Source organism: Gymnodraco acuticeps, unplaced genomic scaffold (genome assembly GCF_902827175.1).
Source record: "Gymnodraco acuticeps unplaced genomic scaffold, fGymAcu1.1, whole genome shotgun sequence".
In the NCBI taxonomy this organism is placed as follows: domain Eukaryota; kingdom Metazoa; phylum Chordata; class Actinopteri; order Perciformes; family Bathydraconidae; genus Gymnodraco; species Gymnodraco acuticeps.
Genome location: NW_022992149.1, coordinates 1,091,298 through 1,102,643, shown reverse-complemented (window position 1 = coordinate 1,102,643; position 11,346 = coordinate 1,091,298). Strand labels below are relative to the sequence as shown.

General features: G+C 44.1%; 1 non-coding gene across 1 annotated transcript; it reads left to right on the top strand.

The window, feature by feature from the left end:
• The first annotated feature begins 9,800 nt into the window (after positions 1-9,800).
• Positions 9,801-9,872, top strand: trnad-guc. Its single transcript has one exon. It is a non-coding gene; the product is annotated as a tRNA-Asp (tRNA).
• The last annotated feature ends 1,474 nt before the right edge of the window (positions 9,873-11,346 follow it).

Genomic DNA, 11,346 nt, shown 5'->3' with positions numbered 1-11,346 from the left:
GTTTGATTCCTCACTACGTGAGCGCTTTAATTTTTTGTTCTCTATTTTTGTCATCTCGGCTAGAGATTTGATAGTTACCTTTTTTGTTGTTCAATGCTGTTTTGGAAAATAAAGTATCTTACAAATACTTTACCTCTGTCTCCCGGGTCTTGCAATTGGGTCCTACATCCTAAGTGTCTGAGTCCGTAACAGAGTTTGCCGCTTGGTTGCAACGCAAGCCCTTGGCAATTGTCGCTTCTGGAGGGGAGTTTCTACAGCTTGTATTTTCGTTGTTAATAAACAGATTAATGTCATTGTATCTGTTTTGTTGTTTAATATTTTAATTCTGGTTGAACATTTTTATTTAAATGGTTCAGATGATTCTTATTTGATAATGATATCAATGAATCTAAACAAACCATGTTATTCCGTTAAGACAATCATGACAGTATAGTAAAAAAGCAAGATACAATTCATGTTTTTTTATCCAACCCTTTCATTGGGTTTCGAAACTGGCGAACAATTTGTAATGCTTGAGTGTAAGTAGTTCTTGACAGAACGTTTCGTAGTCCTTTCTTTGCTCAAATGCAAAGGTGAAGAGCTCGTATGGTGAGTCATCCTCATCCGTCTCCCCTTGCCATGTATTATGTATTTTATACATAAAGAAAGTGTCTGTTTTTTCCTAACTGAACAGAATTATCATAATAGCTGCAATATGTAAAGCCTCTAACAGCCTGCCATGTATTACAGTTCAGCTAATGTACCTGTAGAGATGGTGCTGCAAGAGGTAGCCCTAGGATAGGCTTTTAAATCAGCACACAATAGTTGCACCTTGGACCTGAATGAGTGAAACAAAAATTAAGTTTCTAAGCTTTAGAAACTGCATTTAAGATTACGAAATATTAGCAAGCAAGTAGTGGCATCTGATGCCACGGAGTAGTGGCATCTGCAAATACGGGTTTAAATAGCAGCATTTGCCACGGAAGGCGAGTGGCAGCTACCGTAAACTTTCTCTTACTCTGGCATCTTGTGGCAACTCCCGTTCAGCAGCGGCAGATGCCTCGGCAAGTTGTGGCATCTGTGGCATCTGTGGCATATGCCGGAAGTGCTTTGCCACAGATGCCACGGAGTAGTGGCCTCTGTGGCAGATGCCGGAAGTACTTGCCACTGCCTGCAGATGCCACGTAATGCGCTTGCTGTGTCTCTAAAAGACATAAAAAAAGGTGCATTTTGCATGATAGTTCCCCTTTAAAGTATATTTTGCCTATTTAAAAAAAAAAATCTAAATCGTGTGTAGGGAACACCACATTTATTTTTTGCATTTAACGCTTATGCCAGTATTTCAATGCCCTTTATTTGCAAAAACATTACTTAATCAGATGTTTGTTGTTTCCCTTTTGGTGTTCAGGAATTCCTTTCCCGCCTTTTCCATCTAATTCAACTTGCTCGTCTGGAAACGTGTGTACTTAAGGGTCACGCCCTCAGTCACTTATCTTGTGGGTGGTACAAACATCCTGCCAACAGATCTGCTACAGCAACCCTTCAGACTGCCATTTTACTGCTGTCACTGTCACCATGTGAAAGCTAGAGGTCGTAGTTGCTTCACCGGGAGTCAATGAAGTTGAAAAACTGATCAGGCAGTTCATGTGAGATCTTGAAGTTATATTTTTTCACCACAACAGAAGAACCTGCAAAGTGTTTTTATACTTACTGTCCCTCATGTTTACATTCAAATGCTTTCTGTGTGAATTGGGATCGTAAGATTCTCATATGTGTCTCACTCAAAGCAAATATTGAAACAGTTTGTTCAACATATTCATTTATCCTGATCTCAAAATATGCAAATGAAATCTTCATTTTAATGTTGATCTACTGTGGACCTTCTTCCTTCTTGCCAGCACTATTAATATTAGGATACAATTAGTAAAGATACTTTATTGTGAGGCGTTGTTTGGGATTTATACCCTCAAACAATGGAGGTGGGACAAAGCTATTTGATTCGGGCAACACCTAAGGAGAGCCAACGTGTGTTATTTAGTGGTGATATTCAACAATACTTCAGCTGACACAAAATAAACCAGACCTAAAACACTGCATGTATACAGTTTTCCTGGACACTTATGTGGAACCAAACTCTTTTAATTTGACATATAATTGTCATTTGCACCACATGTGTTGTGGGAAACGGCATTCGATCTCTCTGTCTACACACAAACTGAAAGATTGACATTAAAGTTTACTTTGACTTTTGATGTGCTTTGTGAGTTTTATGTTACTAATCTAACTAATCTGACAGCGGCTTTGGTTGCCGCTGTGGTGTAATACTTAGCATAAAATCAGTCAGTTTTTTAAAAAAAAATTACTTTTCACTTTTGAGTGGTATCAAACCTTTTCTTTAGTGAAAATAACTCTGCATGCAGTGAAAAATGAGCAAGGAGGAAGTCCATTTAACTTTGTTGAACAAAGCAGCCATAGAATGACAAAGTGTTGAATCTTAAAACAGTAGCATACTAAATCAAAGTTCCCATATTAGTGCTGATGCCTGTTCGTTTCGAAGTGGTTGGACTTGTTTCAAACATAACAGAGCGTTCTGCCTTTGAGCCATACCATTGTATAATAAATTAGGTTGTCTCCTGCCAACTGAAACTCACGGTAGAATTCTGAACAAGTGAACTATACAACCTAATGGGTATGAATGTAGTGAGTGAAAAATGTTAAAATAACCATGATGTTGTGCCTTTTTCATCTTATTGATACACTCTTTATGTGGTTGAATTGTATGTTGCATAGTCTAACCCAGGGGTTCCCAACCCCCGGTCCGCAAACCGGTACCGGGCCGCGGAGGTGTTACTGCCGGGCCGCGAAATAGCTGTGAGTTTATCGTAATATTTGCAGAATTATAAATATATAAAAATATTTTATCATAATATTTTTTTTTAAAACTGTTTAATGTTCACACCTATACAGTCATATTATTTCAGTAGCCTAGTTAATCTTTCACCAGATAACCGTTGAAAATGGCTTTTATGATGTTCCGAGGGATTCGGCGGCTCAGCATGGTCTCAGCCTCTTGTGCGCACGAGAAAGTTACCGGTGCGCCAAGTAGGAAGAGGAGCGCACAGGAGACAACCGTTTAATTGCAGACTGTTATGTTTATGTGGGGAAATGGCAGTGCATACATTATTTGAGATATATTTCAAACTCGGACTTCATTTTAAGGACATGTCGGCCAGGGGTGTAGAGCTATATGTTTATTTGATTAGCTTTTCGTTTTAATGACTGATTTTAAATGCCATTTTTGTAAAGCACTTTGAATTGCCTTGTGTTGAAAAGTGCTATATAAATAAACTTGTCTTGCCTTGCCTTTGTTTAAGCACCGGATTGGCAAAACAGGAGAGTAAACCAGTCTGCCTTGAACTATGAATTCATGTCCGGGACTCTCACGGTATCTGCTGCCTGCCCGCAGCTGTTTTATAGAAGGAAAACCTCCTTCACTTCATGAAATGGCTGCAGCACCAGGAGGCAGCGGGAGGTGTAACTCCGCCTCTGAGAAGTGCAGCACCAGCGCGCCGAGAGCTGTGCCTTTTTACGCACTGCCTTCGCTGTGTTTACCTTCATTAGAACAGCGAGTGACTGCAGGCTGCTACGTGTTAACCACACACATCTCTACACACATCTCTACACACATCGAACTGCCCGATTACTCCCCCTTTTATTAGTTTTATGAAGGAGATGTCCAGTCACCAAGGCGCATGATGTGTGTGTGCTCTGCTCAGCTCTGTGTTTGTGTCTGTCTGACACCGGCATTTGTTTTCAAATGACCATGAACAGTAATTTACACACATCTGGCTAACTCCATAGGTAGCCTATATGCGGGTGTTCCCAAAATAAATTAGTTTAATCTTAATCTCGATGTAGTGCTAATTGCTGTCGGACGTGCACCGGAACGAACGTCACTATAATAATAATAATAATAATAATACATGGGACTTTTATAGCGCTTTTCATGAAACTCAAAGACGCTTTGACAGAGAATTAAGAGGCGAAAAAAAGACGAGAAAAAAAAGAAAAAAAGAAAAAAAAGAGATAACAAAGAAATACAAAAAGAGAACAGAACAGAAAATAGGGGGGGGGAGGGGGTGGTCAGTGGTTGAATGCAGTGTTGAACAGGTGGGTTTTGAGTGATGTTTTGAATGCTGTGAGGGAGGAAGAATCTCTGATGGATTGGGGTAGTGAGTTCCAGAGGGTGGGTGCAGCAACGGAGAAGGCTCTGGCGCCCCAGGACTTGAGGTTGGTCCGGGTGGGGAGGGACAGGAGGTTGGCAGTAGCAGAGCGGAGGGAGCGAGTGGGAGTGTGTCTGTGGAGGAGGTCAGTCAGGTAGGATGGGGCCAGGTTATGGAGGGCTTTGTATGTCATCAGGAGGATCTTGTACTGAATTCTCTGGGGGATGGGGAGCCAGTGGAGCTTGATGAGGATGGGTGTAATGTGTTCACGGATTCGGGTGTGGGTGAGTAGACGGGCGGCGGAGTTCTGGATGTATTGACGTTTTTTGAGGATTTTTGCAGGTGAACCGTAGAGGAGGCTGTTGCAATAGTCCAGACGGGAGGTGATGAAGGCGTGGATGAGGGTTTCGGCAGCAGTGGGAGAGAGGGATGGACGTAGACGGGCGATGTTTTTGAGGTGGAAGAAGGCTGTCTTTGTGATCTGTTTGATGTATTTGTTGTAGGAGAGGGTTTGGTCAAATATGATGCCTAGGTTCCGGATGTGAGGGGAGGTTTGAACTGGGAAGCCGTCTATGTTGAGGGTGAAGTTATGGATAGGTGTGGTGAGCTTGTTTTGTCCAATGATTATTATTTTAGATTTATCGCAGTTGAGTTTCAGGAAGTTAAGTTGGAGCCAGGATTTTATTTCAGTGATGCAGTTTGTCAGAATGGAGTGGGTAGCAGTGGAGATGGACTTGGTGGAGATGAGAAGCTGGATGTCGTCGGCAAAGCAGTGGAATTGAAGTCCATGACGGCGGATTATGTGACCAAGGGGAAGCAGGTAAAGGATGAAGAGGAGGGGGCTGAGAACTGAACCTTGAGGGACACCTTGGGGGAGAGGAGCGGTGGGGGATTTGCAGTTATTGATGTAGATGAACTGGTTTCTGTCAGAGAGGTATGAAGTGAACCAAGAGAGGGCAGTGCCTGTGATGTTGAAGGTGGTTTCAAGACGGGTGAGGAGGATGGAGTGATTGATGGTGTCGAAGGCAGCACTGAGGTCAAGGAGGATGAGGATGTTGAGGTTACCAGCATCGGAGGAGAGGAGAAGGTCATTTGTAATTTTGAGGAGTGCGGTTTCGGTACTGTGGTTTGAGCGGAATCCGGATTGAAAAGTTTCATAGAGGTTATTAGCAGAAAGATGATGCTTAAGTTGTGATGCTACAGCGCGTTCCAGAACTTTTGACAGAAAGGGTAGGTTCGAGATTGGTCTGAAGTTATTAGGGTTGTCAGGGTTTAGTCCGGGTTTTTTCAGAATAGGGGTGATAGCAGCTATTTTGAGGGACGGTGGGATGGTGCCAGAAGACAGGGAGGAGTTGATTGCTGTAGTGATGAGTGAAGAGAGAGTAGGAATGCAGGCCTTAACAAAGCTGGAGGGAATGGGGTCCAGGGTGCAGGTGGCAGTTTTCATTCCTGTGAGGAGATCAGAGAGGTCAGTAGGGGAGACAGGGGAGAACTTGGACAGGGGTTGGCAGGATAAGGGGGGGCAGGTGGCTTGAGGGAGAGCTGGTGTGGTAGTGGTTAAGCTGCTGTAAATGTTGTCTATTTTGCTTTGAAAGAATGTGAGAAAAGAGCTGCATTTGTCTACTGTGAATGACTGAGTGGTCGTGTCCAGGGGGCTGAGGAGTTTGTTTATTGTGGAGAAGAGTGTTTTGGGGTTTCCGGAGCCAGAGTGGATTAACTGAGAGTAGTAGGTGGTGCGGGCATGGGAGAGGGCATCTTTATATTGCTGTAGGTGGTCTTTGTAGGTTTGAGAATGAATTGTGAGACCTGTTTTATTACGGAGTCTTTCAAGTTGCCGGGCACAGGTTTTCATCAGACGGAGTTTAGGGGTGAACCAGGGAGCAGAGTGGGTGAAGGAAACTGTTTTGGTTTTTATGGGTGCAAGTTGGTCAAGGCAGGAGGACAGAATGTTGTTGTAGTAGTCAGTGAGATCAGAGGGGCTATGGAGGTCCACAAAGGGAGTGGTGGATATTTTTTCAGAGAGGGAGGATGAGAGCGAGGTAGCTGAAACACAGCTTAATTTACGGAAGTTGATTTTGCGTTTTTGCTTTGGTGGTGGGGTGGGAATGTTGATGGTCATGGTGATGGCTAAGTCGTCGTAGAGGAAGAGGTCTGAGCCAGACAGATGGTGAAGGTTTATTCGAGCAAACAAGATCCAGAATGTGGCCACGGTTATGGGTCGGAAAGTTGACATGTTGAGTGAGGTTGAAGCAGTTAAGCATGTCCGTGAAGTCTGTAGTTATTGTAGAGTCAGTGGAGTCCATGTGGATGTTGAAATCACCAAGTAGGAGGACTGAGGTGGAGAAAGAACAGAGCTGGGTCAGAAATTCAGAGAAATCAGAGAGGAATGATGGGTTTGGTTTGGGAGGGCGGTAGACAACTGCCAGGACTGACTGTGTGTGACCAGAGAGTTTAAAAGCCAGGTGTTCAAATGAAGGAGCAGATGAGATGGGGATGAGGCTGGTTTTAATGTCCTGTCGGTGTATTACGGCAATTCCACCACCTCGGCCCACCGAGCGTGGCTTATTTATATATGAGTATCCATTGGGTGTAGTGAGGTTGAGTGAGAGATAATCCAGAGGTTGTTGCCAGGTTTCTGTCAGACAGAGAAAGTCCAGTTTATTGTCCAGAATGAATTAGTTGAGAATGTGGTTTTTATTGTTGAGGGACCGGGTATTAAACAGAGTGAGCTTCATATTGCTTTGTGTGGTGAGGATTGACTCAGGTGTCATTGCCAGGGCTTGCAGACAGGGGGCGCGCACGTCTGTATTGTTGTGATGACTTAGTCGAAAGGTGGGTGTGCGCTCAGCTGACCAGAGTACGGGGATGGAGCGACCTGTGTGAAAGTAAACAAACTTGCGACCGGAGCCTCTATCTATGGATGTATCTGGTTCGTTTTAGAAGTTCGTGGTTTTTGATGGCAGAGATGCATAACGGTGTGGAATGGTTGTTGAGTTGTAGAAGTCTCGCAGCGGAGTACCTCAATGCCATGGCCATGCCAGGCAGAGGAGAGACGGAGCGTTGAGTGGACAGGTGAGCCGGGCAGCCGCTAGCATTAGCAGCTAGCGGGTATCCTGACCTGCAGCTTGATGACTGCAGAGATGCAGGCAGCTAGCTCCAGGTAGTCCACGGAAGAGGAGTCCAGGCCAGTCAAAGGCAGGACACGTTTTGAAAAGTCCGGGAATGGGGTGGAGGCAGCGTTGGAGGAGCTAGGCAGGTGAAGCCGGGAGGATCAGAAGGGGAGCAGGTGGAGCGGCGAAACGGAGCCGGTGTTTTCAGGTAGGAAAACACGGACACTTTCACACATCTCAGTGATCCAGGCAGTGGAAGATTGACATAGATCTTAACCGGACTGTTCGGCCAAAAAGCTGCTAAGACATGTTGAGGAAAGAGTAGAAAAGAGTAAAAAAAAATCCAGACAGAGAAGCGGCGAGCAAACGACGCCAGCGTCCTCTCACATCCGGGTGACCTATCATAATATCTTCTGAAACAAATGCGAATGGAGGCAGGAATCATACACTCTCAAAGTTAAGGCAGAAGTACTGGATTCCAAAGGCTAACGCAGCAGTAAGAAGGATCATAACTGATTGTACAGTGTGCAGGAGACTACATGCCAAGGCTGGACAGCAGAAAATGGCCGACCTGCCCAAAGATCGTGTATTGCCAGATGAACCCCCCTTTACCAACGTCGGAGTAGATTACTTCGGACCCTTTGAAATTAAGCGGGAACGCAGCCTGGTGAAACGGTATGGCGTGATCTTCACTTGTCTGGCAATCAGAGCAGTGCATATCGAGGTGGCTTACTCCCTTGATACCAAGTGGATCTTCAATCCCCCAGGTGCTTCCCACCACGGAGGAGTGTGGGAAAGACAAATACGCACTGTTAGGAAAATTATTAATTCAGTGCTCAAACAGCAAGCCATGGATGATGAGGGCCTTCAGACCGTGCTATGTGAGGTGGAGTCCATTATCAATGATCGCCCCATCACAAAGATTTCGGATGACCCCAATGACCTTGAGGCACTCACACCAAACCACTTGTTGTTACTCAAGTCTAAATCAAGCGTGCCCCCAGGGGTGTTCAGGAAGGAGGATGTGTATTCACGACGCAGATGGAAACAATCACAATATCTGGCTGACCTGTTCTGGTTAAGATGGACACTGGAATACCTACCTCTCCTACAAGAGCGCCAGAAGTGGACCACACCAAGGAGAAACATGTACATTGCTTGACAGATCTGGTCTTTCTGGCCACTCACTTTCATTTCTCCACAGGAAACGTGGGCCTTGTATCCAGTTCTCACTTTGGATAAAACTCTCAACTTTCAGACCTCTTGAAGCTTGATCCGCAGGGTTCACAGAGGTGTTTGGCTTGGTGTAGTAGCCTCACGAATGATTGAGATCCTGTTTGCGACAAAAGTTTTGAAGCGAGATGTTTCGTTCTCAATATATGTCTGTCCAGAAGATAGATTGCTCCAGCTTAACCTGAAGCTCTCTTCTTAGCATCTTGTCGACCTTGACGGCGACGACTGCTGCTGTCAACTCCATTCTCGGAATGGTGATGTGTTTCAGTGTAGCGACTCTGGACTTTCCGATCAGCAAGGAAACCTTTATTTTGCCTTGGTTGTTTGTCTGCACGATATAGGTAGCTGTTCCATATGCATCCATGCTGGCATCGGAAAAGTGGTGGAGCTGTGCCATCTTCATGGGTTCAACCTCTGCCGGTTTGACGCATCTCTGCACATAAAAATTTGACAGCTGTTCAAGGTCGGCCAACCACTTCATCCATTTCTGGGCCTGCCCACTGTCTATCTTCTCATCCCAACCTCTCTTTTCCCTGCAAAGGTCTCTCAGAAGGAACTTCGCTGGCAGTACCAATGGGGCCAGGAACCCGAGGGGGTCGTAGATGGAGCTAACGATGGACAGGATTCCTCGTGTTGTAGCTGGTTTGTCCTGTGGTTGCACTTTGAACCTGAAGGTGTCTGATTCAGTGCACCACTGAGTACCAAGGGCTCTTTCCATAGGAAGCTGCTTATGGTTCAGGTCAAGATCTTTGACTTCCATTGTTCTGTCTTCTTTAGGGATGGACGACAAGACGGCCCTACTGTTGCTGACCCACTTTGTAAGCCTGAAACCTCCACTGGCGCACAGATGTCTGAGGTCCCTGGCCAAAGCAACAGCATGATCTTCTGAATCCATAGACTTTAAACAGTCATCCACATAAAAGTTTCTGAGAACCGTTTCCACCACCTCGGGTGTTGTTTTGCTTCCTCCATCCTGTGCTGTTCTTCTTAGTGCATATGATGCACAGCTGGGAGACGAGGTAGCGCCGAACAGGTGCACTGTCATTCGGTAGTCTTCCATCGGTTTGTTCAGATCACCATCCTGCCACCATAGAAAACGCAGAAGATCAGCATCTTGGTCAGGGACTTTGACCTGGTAGAACATCGCCTCAATGTCGGCCATCAAAGCAATAGGCTCTTCTCTGAACCTCAAAAGGACACCAACAAGGGAGTTTGTGAGGTCAGGTCCTTGTAGCAGCTGATCGTTAAGTGAGGTTCCTCGTTAGTATAGTGGTCAGTATCCCCGCCTGTCACGCGGGAGACCGGGGTTCAATTACCCGACGGGGAGCCAAAATGTAGTTCCAGTAATCCAAAATTCGGCTCACAGATAGCAAATAAGCTTGACTCGGACAAAAACGTCTCAGGATAGTTTGTTTTTTACTTACACAAAAAGGTATCAAATACAAACACATATTCTCTCAGTTCAAAAAACGATCCGTGCTTCTTTCTCCTTCTCACACACGCCAATCAACAGCTGCCGTCGGCTATAACGTCTCGTAATCACGAACAGCTGCGGTCGTCTATGCCCTTAATTTCACACGGCTGGTTCCAATAAATTATATAATACCACTAACAACAAAGGATAATAATATTCAAAAATATCAGACTATACATTTTAACATATGGCTCCTACAATATCTTCTGAAAACAAATGCCAGTGTCACACACACGCACACGCACACCTCCTTCATAATGCGCCTTCTCCTCGTTTTCCCATCACTGGATTATCCGTAAATCATACAAATAAAACCAAAACGTTGATTTATCTGTTTTCCCGTTTTGGTTTAAAAATTGAATAACGTCGGTTTTTTGGTTTTCCGTTTTTCCGAAAAACGACACTGGTTCTTTTTTAAACGTTATTAATATGTTGTGGATGCATATTGTTCTAGTATTTGTTCAGGCTGTTACATACAATTAGCCTCTGTTGCTACCTGCTGGTGAGTAAATATTAAAATCAGTTAAAATTGACAACCGGTCCGCGATTTTTTTTAAATGTATCTGCCGGTCGTTGGCACAATAAAGGTTGGGAACCCCTGGTCTAACCAATCTGGCAGGCAGATGTGTTTTACTCTACTTAGTCAGCTGACGCCTTACAAGCTGGTTCACTTGTATTCAGTTACTCTCCCAAGGGGTTACACGAATTAGGGAAGGAGGAGGAGGTCTAATGTTAATGTACTGCTTAATAAATACTATCAGTTCATTTCAACTTAGGAAAAGATTGTAGGAACTGATATGTCGAATGATAATCAACTTTACATTTAAGAGGAATTACAAATACATGTTACCATAAAGTCTTATCTTGTATTTTCTGCATGCTTTTATTTTGAGAATCCACACAAACCTTCAGAAGAAAAAGTATGATATGATCTATTTAAAAATCTCGGTCTAATATATGCTCATTCTCTGTTAAATGCATGCATTTAGCAATCAGTGTTCACTTATTGATGCATACAAGTCATTTGATATGACAATGCGAAATTGAAAAAGTTAGTTATAGTAAGTAAATGCCCTTCAATTACAAAAATTACAACATAGCGCAACATAGGGTATACTGCAAAATGAATGTGACACACTTAAACAAATTGATATTTCTCAGACAATAGAGATAACCCTAACCCCTAACAGTTTTTTTTTTTTTACCAAAAACCAACCTCATTGCAATAGGAATGTTTGTTATCCTGTGATAAGCTACTTCATTGAGTCATATATGAGAAACTACCAAGTGAAACTACACCAGGTCACCTTTCCCCTTGTATGGGGTT